Here is a 13,428-nt window from a genome sequence, read left to right as displayed (position 1 = left end):
TTATGTGAGGTCAAAAACTTCGAGTGAGGGCACATCTGGTGTTTGTGGTGGTGGATTAAGTTTTAAGAAGATATAGAGCTATGAAGTTTTTTCGAAGTCGAAGAAGCAACACTATTTAAGAGACTTTGCAATCAGAATTGTTCACAATTTTTTTATATTTGTTTGCATTCACATGTGTTTTGGGGCATTTAAAGGAAGAGCGCACTGTATGCTTTTTTATTTAGATTATGCACGTTATCAGTATATGTTAGTGTGAGCTGCTTTCTGGATTGGAGCTGTTTAGTTACACTCACTAAATAAGTCAACATAGTATGTTATAAGGCTCCATGTACACGGGACATTTGGAAAACTCTTCTGAACGATGGAAACTGACTGCTGGAAAACGTAGGTTAAAAAACATCTGTTTAGCCACGTTTGCATACCGTATTTTTCCGTTTAGAAGCGTTTTTTAAAGATAACATTAGGAAACCTTCCAAAATGCCCAGAATGCACTGAAAAACAGTAAAAAAAAGTAACTTTTTCAGACATTTTGAGAGAAATAGAGAGAGCAGAAGCAGAGAGAGCAGTATGTGTTGAGATTTCCTGTATTTTCTGGTTGCATTCACTATGGATCCCATCATGAGCATAATGCGGTGCATTCTACCATTTTTTCCTTCAGGCAAAACCTGGAACTGACTGCGCTGGTGTACCGGGTCCATTTGAATACATGGAAAACGCTTTGCATGCATTTCTGATGATGAAAAAAGGCTCTGCACAGCATCTGGATATGGAACAGTTAGAAAATGCTTCTAAATGCAAACGCTTATAAACGTGGTTAGCAGGGGTGGACTGACAACTCATGGGGCCCCTGGGCAATAGGGGATCATGGGGCCCCTTTGTCCTTGCCACACTAAAACCACACCCAAAAAAAGCCTATTAAAGCTACCAGGGGCATCTCATGGGGCCCCCTACTGACCCTGGGCCCTCGGGCAGTGCCCAAGTGCCCAGTCCGCCCCTGGTGGTTAGCCACGTTTACACGCACTTACAAGCATTTGGTGTTTGAAACGCTGATAAAATCTACTCCTGAACGCAAGTTGGTGCGTTCAAAAAAACGACTGTAAACTCAACTGCCTGTAAACAACTTAGTGTATATGGACAAGTAGGAAAACATTAGGGAGAGTTCAGGGGCTGCTGAAAAAAACTCAGAAAAGCTCCTGATTGTGAATTTATCAGCTGCAGTGTACATGAGCCCTAATACTTTTTGGCTGCTCATGATAATCAATTGGTTACATTAATGCAAATTATACTGTGTATTATCATATGTTATGCTAAGGAAGCCCATTCAAAATTATTGGTATGCCAAAACGCAGATGTGCTTAAAATTGCACAAGAGGCTTTTTTTCCAATGCAACACATTGGCACAGCACTGCTGCATGTTGTTGTGTGTTGCTGGACACTGAGGTGCCATTCAAAATAAATGGATCCACAATCCAGCAGTGCATGTTACATCTAGTACCACTTGTTGTGGGAATGCTCACAGTACTGCAATGTGGAAGTGTGAATCCAGTCTTAAAGCAGCATGTCAACTTTCATGTTGGTTTTTTTTTTTTAATCCAAACAACTTTTATTGTCAAGATAATAGAGAAAATGGAACAGTACTTTCAGAATCCACAATGACATTACTGCAACAGCAGGATTACACATACAGTTGTGTTCAAAATATTAGCAGTGTGTTGAAAAAAGTGAAATAAACCTCAAAATCCTTCTAATAGCTTTTATTTCCATCCACACAAATGCATTGGGAACACGACACATTCTATTCCAAATCAAAACATGAAGAAAAATATATCAAATTTGTGTTGTTCCTCTAAAAAAATTGAAGAAAAGTGAATATTAGACTTTCAAAAAAATAGCAGTGTTTGTATTCTTCTTTACAAACTCAAACATTCACTATATAAACTGAAAAATGTTTGAAGATTTTGCTTTCCTTTGAATCACTTAATGAATATTTGGTTGTAGTCGCACTGTTTCTGAGAACTGCTGTACATCTGTGTTGTATGGAGTCAACCAACTTCTGGCCCCTGTGATCAGGTATTCCAGCCCAGGATGATTGGACGACATTCCACAGTTCTTCTCTATTTCTTGGTTTTGCCTCAGAAACTGCATTTTTGATGTCACCCCACAAGTTTTCTATTGGATTAAGATCCGGGGATTGGGCTGGCCACTCCATAACGTCAATCTTGTTGGTCTGGAACCAAGATGTTGCACGTTTACTGGTGTGTTTGGGGTCGTTGTCTTGTCGGAACACCCAGGTAACTTTACACCTTCTTTGATCTTCCTGGAGCTGATTGTTGGCTGAGTCCTTGTCATTTTGGTTATTCTTCTATCCATTTGAATGGTAGTTTTTCACTTCCTTCCACATCTTTCAGGTTTGGTTGCCATTTTAAAGCATTTGCGATCATTTTAGCTGAGCAGCCAATCATTTTCTTCACTTCTTTATATGTTTTCCCCTCTCCAATCGACTTTTTAATCAAGGTACACTGTTCTTCTGAACAATGTCCGGAACGACCTATTTTCCTCAGAATTTCAGAGAGAAATGCACTGTAACCAGAATGTACAACATTTGCTGCCTTCCATCCTTAAATAATGGCAATAATTGCCACCTGTTTTTCAAAGAATGAATGACCTCACTAATAGAACTCCACACTGCTATTATTTTGAACATGCCCCTTTCAATTAGTGATTCAATTATACAGAATCAGCAGCATGCATGTCATGACTGTTGGGTCTGTTGGATTTCTATTACTCTACTACACCTGCTAGTAAATTATTTGCCATGTAGAAATATCATTTCTACCAAAAACAGTGATTGATCCGGTTAGTGATGTCTGACTGCTATTATTTTGAACACAACTGTAAATAGAACAACGTGGATAAGCAGATCCCGTGATAAACAGAATAACAGATATGATAATCAAAGAAAACAGAAACCACAAGGATCCAAAACTTTCTTGACAATATCTTACTTTTTCCTTTATATTCCTTATTCCTTGCCGACCAGATGTAAACAGAAATGGGGGAAAGGAACAAAGCCCAAAACATGTTTTCAAACAATAAAAAAAAAACACATCAACAACAACCTCTGGTTCACCCAAGACGTCTCATCAAAAAGAATGGAAGTTGCACATGATCTCCCCCGGGGGGAGGAGTGGATCCACGCACCTGATATAAATATCACACCTGCAAAAGTCGGTCCACTATCAATTGAAGAGGGGCAAGCCCAGGTGTATCCAGTCAACCGCGCCATACAGATTTCATGTTTATTTTAACCCCTTTCTGTATGCCTGGGGGTAGGAGAAATAGGCCGATCACAAGACCACTGTCAAGCCTGTTGACTCCCAATCATTAGCACGGTTGGAGAGCTGTCTTCGACAGCTTGGTCACTAGGCTGGGAACGTTGAGTATGCTCTCAGCACAGAAAACTCTGGTGCTCATGGGCACATATTTGCTACATGTGAGCGTTAAAGCCCACCTTCTTTTCAGATATGGTACGTGCGCAGCATCAGATTGAATAGTATCTTTGGGCCAAGCTAGTCCAACCAAATTATTTTCATTACACACTAAAGAAGCCGCTGTAGCATCATTAGCTACATAGAGTAAGCAACGCCATGTCAGGGTAGCAGTACAGGTGACCTGTCTGCTGCCAGGCTCGGGCTCCGCCATTCAGGAGAGGACTTCTATTTTTATCAATGACCACAAGATTTCACCTGAAAGTGGAAAGGAGAAGGGGAGAGGCATTACAATTTCCACCTCGGTCAATTTAAATTCTTAAACCTTCCTCAATTTAAATTCCTAAAAAAGCATTCATCTGACATTCCAGCCTTATGGTATGCAGTAGAATCAACAAATATATAAAATTATAGCATACCTCCAAACTTTCTGAGATAATAAAAGGGACCACCCACAAGTGTTTTTATCACTATTATTTGTTCTTTATTCTCACTTTTCAAATAAATAAATGAACAACAAAGTAAAACCATTCCTCCACCAACAGCAAACATCAATGGCATCATTTGGCCCACTCTTAAAAAAAAACTCTTAAAAGATACACAATTTTGAAGATTTACTAAAACTGGAGCACTCAGATTCTGGTGCAGCTGTGCATGGGATCCAATCGGCTTCTAACTTCAGTCTGTTCAATTAAGCTCTAGCAATAAAATCTGGAATCTGATTGGTTTCTGTGCAGAGATGCACCAGATTATGCATTCTCCAGTTTTAGCAAATAACCCCCAATGTGCTTTTCTGTGGTTTGCCACACAGTCCTCCTTTTCATCTTCCACAAGGAGTACACACAAAAGAACAATGTGACCACACTGTAAAGCAGCCATTCTCAACCAGCGTTCCTCCCGAAGTTACTAGGGGTTCCCTGAGCTGTCACCTCCCATCTGATGGGGTCTGCATAATTCTAGCATCAACACCGCTTTGCCACCAGCAATCTTTTAAGCAGTCATTAGTGTTGGCATTTTGACCACTAGTGTAAGGAAGGTAGCCTTCCTTCTTGCCACCACTGTAAGAGGCATTTTTCCCAAAAAATATATTTTAGAAGGGTTCTCTGAGACCTGAAAATTATTTAAAATGTTTTTCTGAGTTTAAGGATGCTGTATGCAGTTGCATACAAGGCGTGAGGCGTGTTAAGGTATTGTCGGGCATATTGTAACTTTTTGTGGCATTGGCACAGTAAAGGTTTCTTTCTGGCAACTCGACCATGCAGCTCATTTTTGCTCAAGTATCATCATATTGTCCTCCTTTAAAACAACCACACCATCCTTTTCCAGAGCAGTCTGTATTTCTCCTAAGGTTACCTGTGGGATTTTTTTTGTATCAACAAACAATTCTTCTGGCAGTTGTGGCTTCAATCTTACTTGGTCTACCTGACCTTGGCTTGGTATCAAGAGATCCCCGAATTTTCAACTTCTTAATAAGTGATTGAACAATACTGACTGGTATATTCAAGGCTTTGAATAACTTTTTATATCCTTTTCCATCTTTATAAGGTTCCATTACCTTGTTATGGAGGTCTTTTGATGGTTCTTTTCTGCTCCCCATGGCTCGGTATCTAGCCTGCTCAATGCATCCACGTGAGAGCTAACAAATTCATTGACTATTTATACACATATACTAATTGTAATTTAAAAAGCCACAGACGAGGGAAATTAACCTTTAATTGCCATTTTAACCAGCGTGTGTGCCTGTGTGTGTCTGTACCAAGGCCAAACATTTCAGGGCAAACTTTTGATCCGGGCCATTTGGATGATTTCTGTTATCATTATGATTTAAAAAGGAGCCAAACAACTCTGTGATAATAAATAGCTTCATATGATCACTATCCTTAAATAAAATACTGCTTTGGCACAATCAATCATATTTTCAATATCAATATCACAATTTCTCCCAGGGTGTGCAAACCTTTGAACACCATGAGTTGTCAGTCCGCCCCTGGTTGTCACCCAATCAAGTCACCTCGTTAGAAGGTTTGCCCTCTATCCTGTTCTGCTTGCTTCTCAAAATTTTGGCCTTATCCTCACCTTCATTCCAGATGAATTGGTGATCTGGAAGATTAGCCAGAGCATATCACCCTAAAGGGGCACAGAGAGTATAAAAAAAACCTGACAATGGCTCTAACCCAGGGTTTCTAAACAAGGGTTCCTTCAGAGGTTGATAGGGGTTCTGCAATAAGTAATTTCTGTCTCTCAGATGAGTAACCACTGACACCATTGATTTTTTTAGCTGTCTGTAAGAGGGGGTTCTTCCAAATGACCACAAATGTAAGGAGCATTCTTCCCAATGACCATCACACTAATGTACTGTGAGCTGTAAATATAATAATGATTAGAAGGGGTTCCCTGAAGCAAAAAAGTTATTTCAAGAGTTCTTCCATGTTGAAAAGTTTGAGAAAGGCTGCTCTAACTCCTCCCCACTAGACATGTGCATTTTGTTATGATTAAGTTTTTGGATGAAAATATCACTTTTGGAGATGTGGATGTATACAAAATCTCCAAATAGACATAGTAACAAATGTCAACGAATCTGAAAAAAGTTATAATGAAATTTTAAAAATGCATTCACTTCATTCGAATGACATCACATGATGAGATAGTAGTGTGGGCCCATGGGGAAATTAATTTCATTTTCGAACATGCTCATTAATTCAGATTTGTATATTGAATGGATCCCAATTTTGTTCCATTCGTTAATTCGGATGCACATGTACCAGTCAATATTGTCCAAACAGGTCATGCCATTTCTCTTGGTGAGTTGGACTAGCGTCCGAAAATGTTGCATCCGTCTGATTCGATCATATATTGCACATCTTCTAGGAAAAAGTGCTAAATTTTGCCAATCCACCCGGACCAACGACTATACTAACCGAATGCCGTGATATGAAACGATTTCCCAAAATTAATCGGGTCAACATAACGAATATGACAAACTGAAATTCTTCAATGATTGAATGCACCCCAAACAAAACAAAAATTTCCGGCGTGCACATGTCTGCTCACAACTCTATCCAAATCAAAGGAAAAAAAATTATTTTAGCTAAACTTAGAAGAAAAAAGGAAACCACATTTAAAGTCAATGAAAGATGTTTGTCAACACGTCACCAGGGCAAGAAGTGCGGGGGGCTCTCTACAATGGTGGTAGCTATCAGAGGTGCTAAGCTTCATTCACTCTATCCAAAGCAAAAAAAAATGTAAAGAAAAAAGTCTCTAGTTAGGTTCTAATGACCTCTGTTTATCTTAACCCCCCTGGCGGTATTCCCAAATTTATCTTGGGGTTAACTTTCAGTACCAAAAGTGGTAACCCTGAGCTACACTCGGAATTACCCTGCAGCGTTGCTCTGGGATTCCCTCCATCACTTACCTTGTCCTGCGCTCCCGCGATGTCCCCCCTGCAGAGTCCCTACCCATCTCCTCCGGCTGATGCCGCCATCCGTCTTCCAGGTTCCGGTCCCTGCGTCGTCAAGACGAACGTGGGACGGAACCGATGGGAAATTCAAAAATTTTAAAAGTGACATTCACTCAGTACACTAAAACCTCATAGTATTCTATTACTGTATCAAAGCATTTCACATATATTTTGTCCCGAGTGCTTTGTCCTGTGCCCTGCCTGCATTTTTATTGTTCTTTCTGCCTGGAAACTGAGAAATGTCCATGGTGTCCAAAAAGCGCCCCTTTAGGTCAAAAGCAGTTTTAGACCAGCTAGAGAACAGCGATAGTAAATTAGAACCACTTGCAGAATTGAGTGATAATGATTTGTGGGGAAATTCATCATCAGACACTGAAAACGATTTTGCGACTTTGCTCAGTGGTGTGTGAACTTGGAGCTATATTTCAAATTTCAGTGTTTTTGGTTTGATTATATTATTGAATTAAATTTATTATTATTATTCTATTATTTTTTATGATTATTTATTATATTATAATTTATGATTTCATGTTTGAAATTGTAACATACCCGGGATGTTTACTAGACTCTTGTTCGGACAGATTTTAGTGAGTTATTCCTAAAAATTACAGGCCTACAATAAGAAAACAACATATTTCCATGCAAATAAAAGTACCGCTTTGAGCACAGAAATATGGACATAATCAGACCGCTAGGGAGGTTAAGCAGCAACGATATTGGTGGACATTGAACATCCTAAATATCTTGTGTACCTTTTCCTCACCAATCCGTCTTCACAAGTTTGGAAAATAAACTGCAAACGGAAAAATCACTTGTGGAACAAAACAGTTTGTTAAAATGCCTCTTCCTTGTCTTTTATGTGGAACCAGAAATATACAACAGAGAAATAGCAGGCTCAAGTGAATACTCATTTTATTTTATCTATTTAGCAGTTTACATTTGGACAACTGAAATGAAACTTTTAATTGACAGAGACAACGTCGTTTTGTAATATTATCATTGTGGTTGTTTTTTTTTTTTTTTTTCTCTGTAGTGTGATTCCACTTTGAATGTTTTTCAGGGAATAAATGTAGCATAATTAAAATATCATTTGCTTATCCAGTCGTTTACTTGCCTTATCTTATCTGAAGAAAATCTTCATTGTCAAGGGGTTGCTGTCTGGGCATTTTTTGATTAAGGGCCCATTTACATTGCTGCTTCTTTATGTACACATTACAAAACGCTATAACGAAGGTGTCGTGATTCTCCATAATATTGTCTGCTCCCTGCTCAGTGCTGCAGCGCAGTGTGTTTTGTAGAATACATTATATCCATTCTCTGTTTTACTGCGTTGAGAGGCCCATAGAAGTCAATCGCTTCTCGGCCTTTTGGCTAAGATCAAGTGTAGTATCTGTTCTTATCAGTGTCCAGTGTGGGTGCTCCCGGCCATTCTAGCTTTGCGGGGATGGCTGTTGTATAGTACCCTCACTGGTATGATGGGGGTCTGGAAAGCTAGTACTGGGGGGACAGAAACCAGGGAGCGCCACAAGTTAAGCTGGGGCCCTGGGAGCAATTCCTCTGAGAAAACTGGAAGGACCCAGTACCTCCTGATTTGAACGGATCTACCTTGGTCTGGCCAGGGGCTGAGGAGGCAGAAAGTCCGCAAACACGGTGCCCCCTGAGTAGTCGCCTCAGGGGTGCTCTGAGTAGCACTTGGGTGTGGGACCCCACGTTGTGAATGAGCACATGATCACCGCGTTTAAAACACTTTTTGCACTGTGCCTCTAGGACTGGGCCTTTTGGCCAAGTCCTGGGCAATTTTTTTGCTACAGGCCTCAGGGCCTGGTCAGTGCACAATTTGGGCACGACCACTTTTTTATTATTTTTATAGATTTATTTAATTATTTATTTATTTTTTTCTCACCCCACGTTTGTCACTTTTACTTATGTGTGTGTTTTTCTCACGGGATGGAGGGTGTGGGTCCTCGGGCCTGCCCTGAAGTCTAGGGGGAGGATGTGTGGCCTTTTGGTTCCTTCCTCCCCTGATCCCTAGGGGGTTTTCTCTTCGGGAGAGCCCCCTAACCAAGTACTGGATGTCCGGCTTCGGCTGGGCATAAGGAACGGTGGTCCACCAGGCCTTTTGGCCAGGAGGACCAAATGGGAACCTTGTCCCTGTCAGGAGCTTCGTGCCCCGGGGGATCAGGGTAGTGGTCCAACCCCTTCGGGGGAAGGACAAAGCACACCCCTAAGTGCACTTTTTGTGTGGTGTTTTTGCACTTGCACTTTTTTGTGAAACACTTACGGGTTTTTTGTTATAGTTTGCACGTTTGCGGACTTAAAAAAAAATAGTAGTCAATCGCTTCTCGGCCTTTTGGCAAGTGTAGTATCTGTTCTTATCAGTGTCCAGTAGGGGTGCTCCACGGTCATTCTAGCTTTGCGGGGATGACTGTTTGTATAGTACCCCTGCTGGTATGATGGGGGTCTGGATGGCTAGTACCGGGGGGACAGAAACCGGGACGCCCACGAGTTAAGCTGGGGTCCTGGGAGTAATTCCCCCGAGGAGACCAGAAGGACCCAGTACCTCCTGATTTGGACGGATCTACCTTGTCTGGCCAGGGGCTGAGAAGGCAGAAAGTCCGCAAACTCAGTGCCCCCTGAGTAGACGCCCTCAGGGGTGCCACTAGTAACACCTGGGTGTGGGACCCCACTGTGTGAAGATGGCACAAGGTCAGTGTTTTTACACTCTTTTTGCACTTAGGACCAGGCCTTTTGGCTAAGTTCAGGGCAATTTTTGCTACAGGCCTCAGGGCCTGGTCTGTGCACAATTTGGCACGGTACCACTTTTTTTATTTTCTATTTATTTAATTTATTTCACTCCCACGTTTGTCACTTTTTTCTGCTTTTGTGTGTGTTTTTCACAGGATGGAGGGTGTGGGTTCTCGGGCCTTCCCTGAAGTCTAGGGGGAGGATGTGTGGCCTTTTGGTTCCTTCCTCCCGATCCCTAGGGGGTTTTCTCTCCGGGAGAGCCCCCTGACCAAGTACTGGATGTCCGGCTTCGGCTGGACATAAGGAACGGTGGTCCACCAGGCCTTTTGGCCAGGAGGACCAAATGGGAACCTTGTCCCTGTCAGGAGCTTCGTGCCCCGGGGGATCAGGGTAGTGGTCCAGCCCCTTTAGGGGTAGGACAAAAGCACACCCCTAAGTGCACTTTTTCGTGTGGTGTTCGCACTTGCACTTTTTTTGTGATCACTTACGGGTTTTTCGTTGTAGTTTGCACGTTTGCGGACTTAAAAAAAAAATAGAAGTCAATAGCCTTTTGGCTAAGATCAAGTGTAGTATCTGTTCTTATCAGTGTCCGGTAGGGGTGCTCCCCATCATTCTAGCTTTGCAGGGATGTCTGGTTGTATAGTACCCCTGCTGGTATGATGGGGGTCCTGATGGTTAGTACAGGCTGGAACAGAAACCGAGGCGCCCACAGGCTGCTGGGGCCCAATAGTAATTCCCCCTGGAAATCCAGAGGGGCCCAGTTCCTCCTGATTTGAGCGGATCTACCTTGTCTGGCCAGGGGTCGGGAAGGCAGAAAGTCCGCAAACCAGTGCCCCCTGAGTAGTCGCTTCAGGGGTGCCACTAGTAACACCTGGGTATGGGACCCCACAGTGTGAAGATGGCACATGGTCACTGCGTTTACACTTTTCCTGCACAGCGCCCTTAGGACCAGGCCTTTTGGCTAAGTTCAGGGCAATTTTTGCTACAAGCCTCAGGGCCTGGTCTGTGCACTATTTGGCACGACCACTTTTTTATTTTCTATTTATTTAATTTACTCACCTCCCACGTTTTGTCACTTTTTCTTATGTGTCTGTTTTTCTCACAGGATGGAGGGTGTGGGTCCTCGGGCCTACCCTGAAGTCTAGGGGGAGGATGTGTGGCCTTTTGGTTCCTTCCTCCCCTGTCCCTAGGGGGTTTTCTCTTCGAGAGAGCCCCCTGACCAAGTACTAAGTGGCTGGCTTCGGCTGGCCACAAGGAACGGTGGTCCGCCAGGTCTTTTGGCTAGGTGGACCAAATGGGAACCTTGTCCCTGTCAGGAGCTTCATGCCCCGGGGCATCAGGGTAGAGGTCCATCCCCTTCGGGGGAAGGACAAAGCACACCCCTAAGTGCACTTTTTTGTGTGGTGTTTTGCACTTGCACTTTTTTTGTGAACACTTACAGGTTTTTCGTTTTTCGCACGTTCGCGGACTTAAAAGAAAAAGAAAAAATAGAAGTCAATAGCAGCACATCAGAATATCTATTAACAAGCTGTAGTCGATGGCTTTAATGATATCACTCCCCTGATTATATCAGTTGGTGACGAAATGTGTAGGTCGGCATATGTGATGTCATCACGCTGGACGCCATGGCCATTTTGCTTTGATGATTAAAATGCTTTTTATCTAGGTACATTTGAGGGCAATATTTGTTTAACCTTAGAGGAGTCATCTTAAAGGCGCAGTAAGACCACTCTATAATTTGAGAGTCAATGGGATCCGGTAAGTGAATTTAATTACACACTGTGGTGCTGTGTAGGATCATCTTCTATGCTCTGAAGATGGTGTCGGGATTCTTGATTTTATGGACCTTTATTATTTGGACATTTAGTTATAGCGCTGCCTAGTGATACATTAACCGTATTGACTTCAAATTGTAAATTAAAAAACGCATGGCAATGCTGCATCAACGAGCATCAAAACTCATGTCAATGCACAAAGAAAGCACACATTGACGCAGGACAATACATCTATTTTAAAAGGAACGTCAATTTGATTTTTTTTTAAGTCAGCAATTACAAATACTTGCTAGTGACTGGGGTTAAGCTCTGTCGTCCCGCAGCCAGTTCTTCTTACCCCTGCGCCATTATCATGGATATAAGAGCCTCCCACTACGCACGTGTGAGCTTGTGCAGCATTTTGTGAATGGTTTTGCGGCCTCTTGAGACATGTCCCAGGAGGCTGTGGGAGGGGGAGAGGCAAGGGACATTCTCCTGTCCTAGGCGAAGATTTCATAAGTGGGAGAAGATACGGATAAAACTTGGTATGTGCTCCCCCACATACACACACACCCCAAAAAAACATTGTACCTCCAAAATGTTCAGGGAGGAAAAAAAATCAATGCTTCTCTATGATGGTTGTTCATATCTCGACTGCAAAACACCTGAAACCAAATGCATGAAGCTCAAAGAAGTTTTGGAGCTACTTTTGTAGCTTGATTCGGGCAGTTTGCTGCATTTTGGGGTATTTTGAGTCCCACAAACGTTTTCTTCTACGTTTTTAAACTGATATCTCCACATAGCAACAAGTGATGTCACAGATGATAAAGGTTATAATTCAGTAACCTTAAAGCAGAGCTCCACCCAAAAGTGGAAGTTCCGCTTTAAGCCTTCGTCCCCTGCTCCCCATTAAGGATTGGCAGCTTTGGGAAGAGGGTACCCGAATTTGATAGGTATCCGCTCCCACTTCCGCTGCAATCGCCTAGGCGATCGGAAGCGGAAGTTTTTCTCCCCCCTCTCCCCATAGTCTTCTGGGACACGTGACAGGTCCCAGAAGACTACGGGGCCATTCACAAAGCGCATCGCTTTTCGCACATGCGCAGTGGGAACCCGGCTGAGAAGCTGCAAGCTATCACAGCCGGGTTCCCACACTGAAGATGCCGGCGCCAGGGAGACGGCCAGTGAAACCAGCCGTGGTGAGGACACCGCTGGACCGAGGGACAGGTAAGTGTCTGTATTTCAAAGTTAGCAGCTACAGTTTTTGTAGCTGCTGACTTTTTTTTTTTTTTAAGTGGAACTCCGCTTTAAGGAAGAAGTAAAGGAAAATCCTAACTCCAAGCCTACTCTCCGCCACAAAAACAAACAAGGGCGCACTGCCATCGTGCATTAACGTGGTACACCACATATTTATTGAAAATTATAGATATATACTCACAAACCAAAAGGGATAAAAACAGAACAGGTGATTTGTAAGGACAGTTCAATGGATTCAAACACCCTATAAGGGATAGGCTAACGCGTTTCGGGAGATGAACCCCCTTCCTCAGAGCTTTCCCAAAACGCGTTAGCCTATCACTTATAGGGTGTTTGAATCCATGGTGGTTTGTGAGTATATATCTATAATTTTTCAATAAATATGTGATGTGCCACGTTAATGCATGATGGGAGTGCGCCCTTGTTTGTTTTTGTTCACCATTACCTAGATTTCCCGATCTCTGAAGGGCTGCACCTCAACGTTTGGCATTCAGAATTTACTTTAGTCTGCATGAAGATTTGAGCGCTGGTTTCGTTTAGTTCTGTTGGATACTCTCAGCCATATTCTAAGTCTAATCTATCAAGTCCTGTAAAGAAACAAAATCACTATACTTACCTGTTCTGCAGCCACTCTGGTCTGTTCCCCGGCTAAAGCTGCCGCTGAGAGCTGTAGGAGAGACAGCCGGCAACAGAAGCCCAATAGTAATTCTATGGGTGGCATTGCTACCCA

The 13,428-nt window shown here is 42.6% G+C and overlaps 2 pseudogenes; both read left to right on the top strand.

Moving 5' to 3' along the window:
• The first annotated feature begins 8,296 nt into the window (after nt 1-8,296).
• LOC149471166 (U2 spliceosomal RNA) lies at nt 8,297-8,412 on the top strand (annotated as a pseudogene).
• A 1,810-nt stretch (nt 8,413-10,222) lies between these two features.
• LOC149471165 (U2 spliceosomal RNA) lies at nt 10,223-10,341 on the top strand (annotated as a pseudogene).
• Nucleotides 10,342-13,428: the final 3,087 nt, after the last annotated feature.

Source organism: Staurois parvus, unplaced genomic scaffold (genome assembly GCF_062004578.1).
Source record: "Staurois parvus isolate SC_StPar_1 unplaced genomic scaffold, SC_StPar_1.0 ptg000026l, whole genome shotgun sequence".
Classification (NCBI taxonomy): Eukaryota; Metazoa; Chordata; class Amphibia; order Anura; family Ranidae; genus Staurois; species Staurois parvus.
Note: the sequence above shows the minus strand (reverse complement) of the source record. Positions and strands in the feature narration are given on the sequence as shown.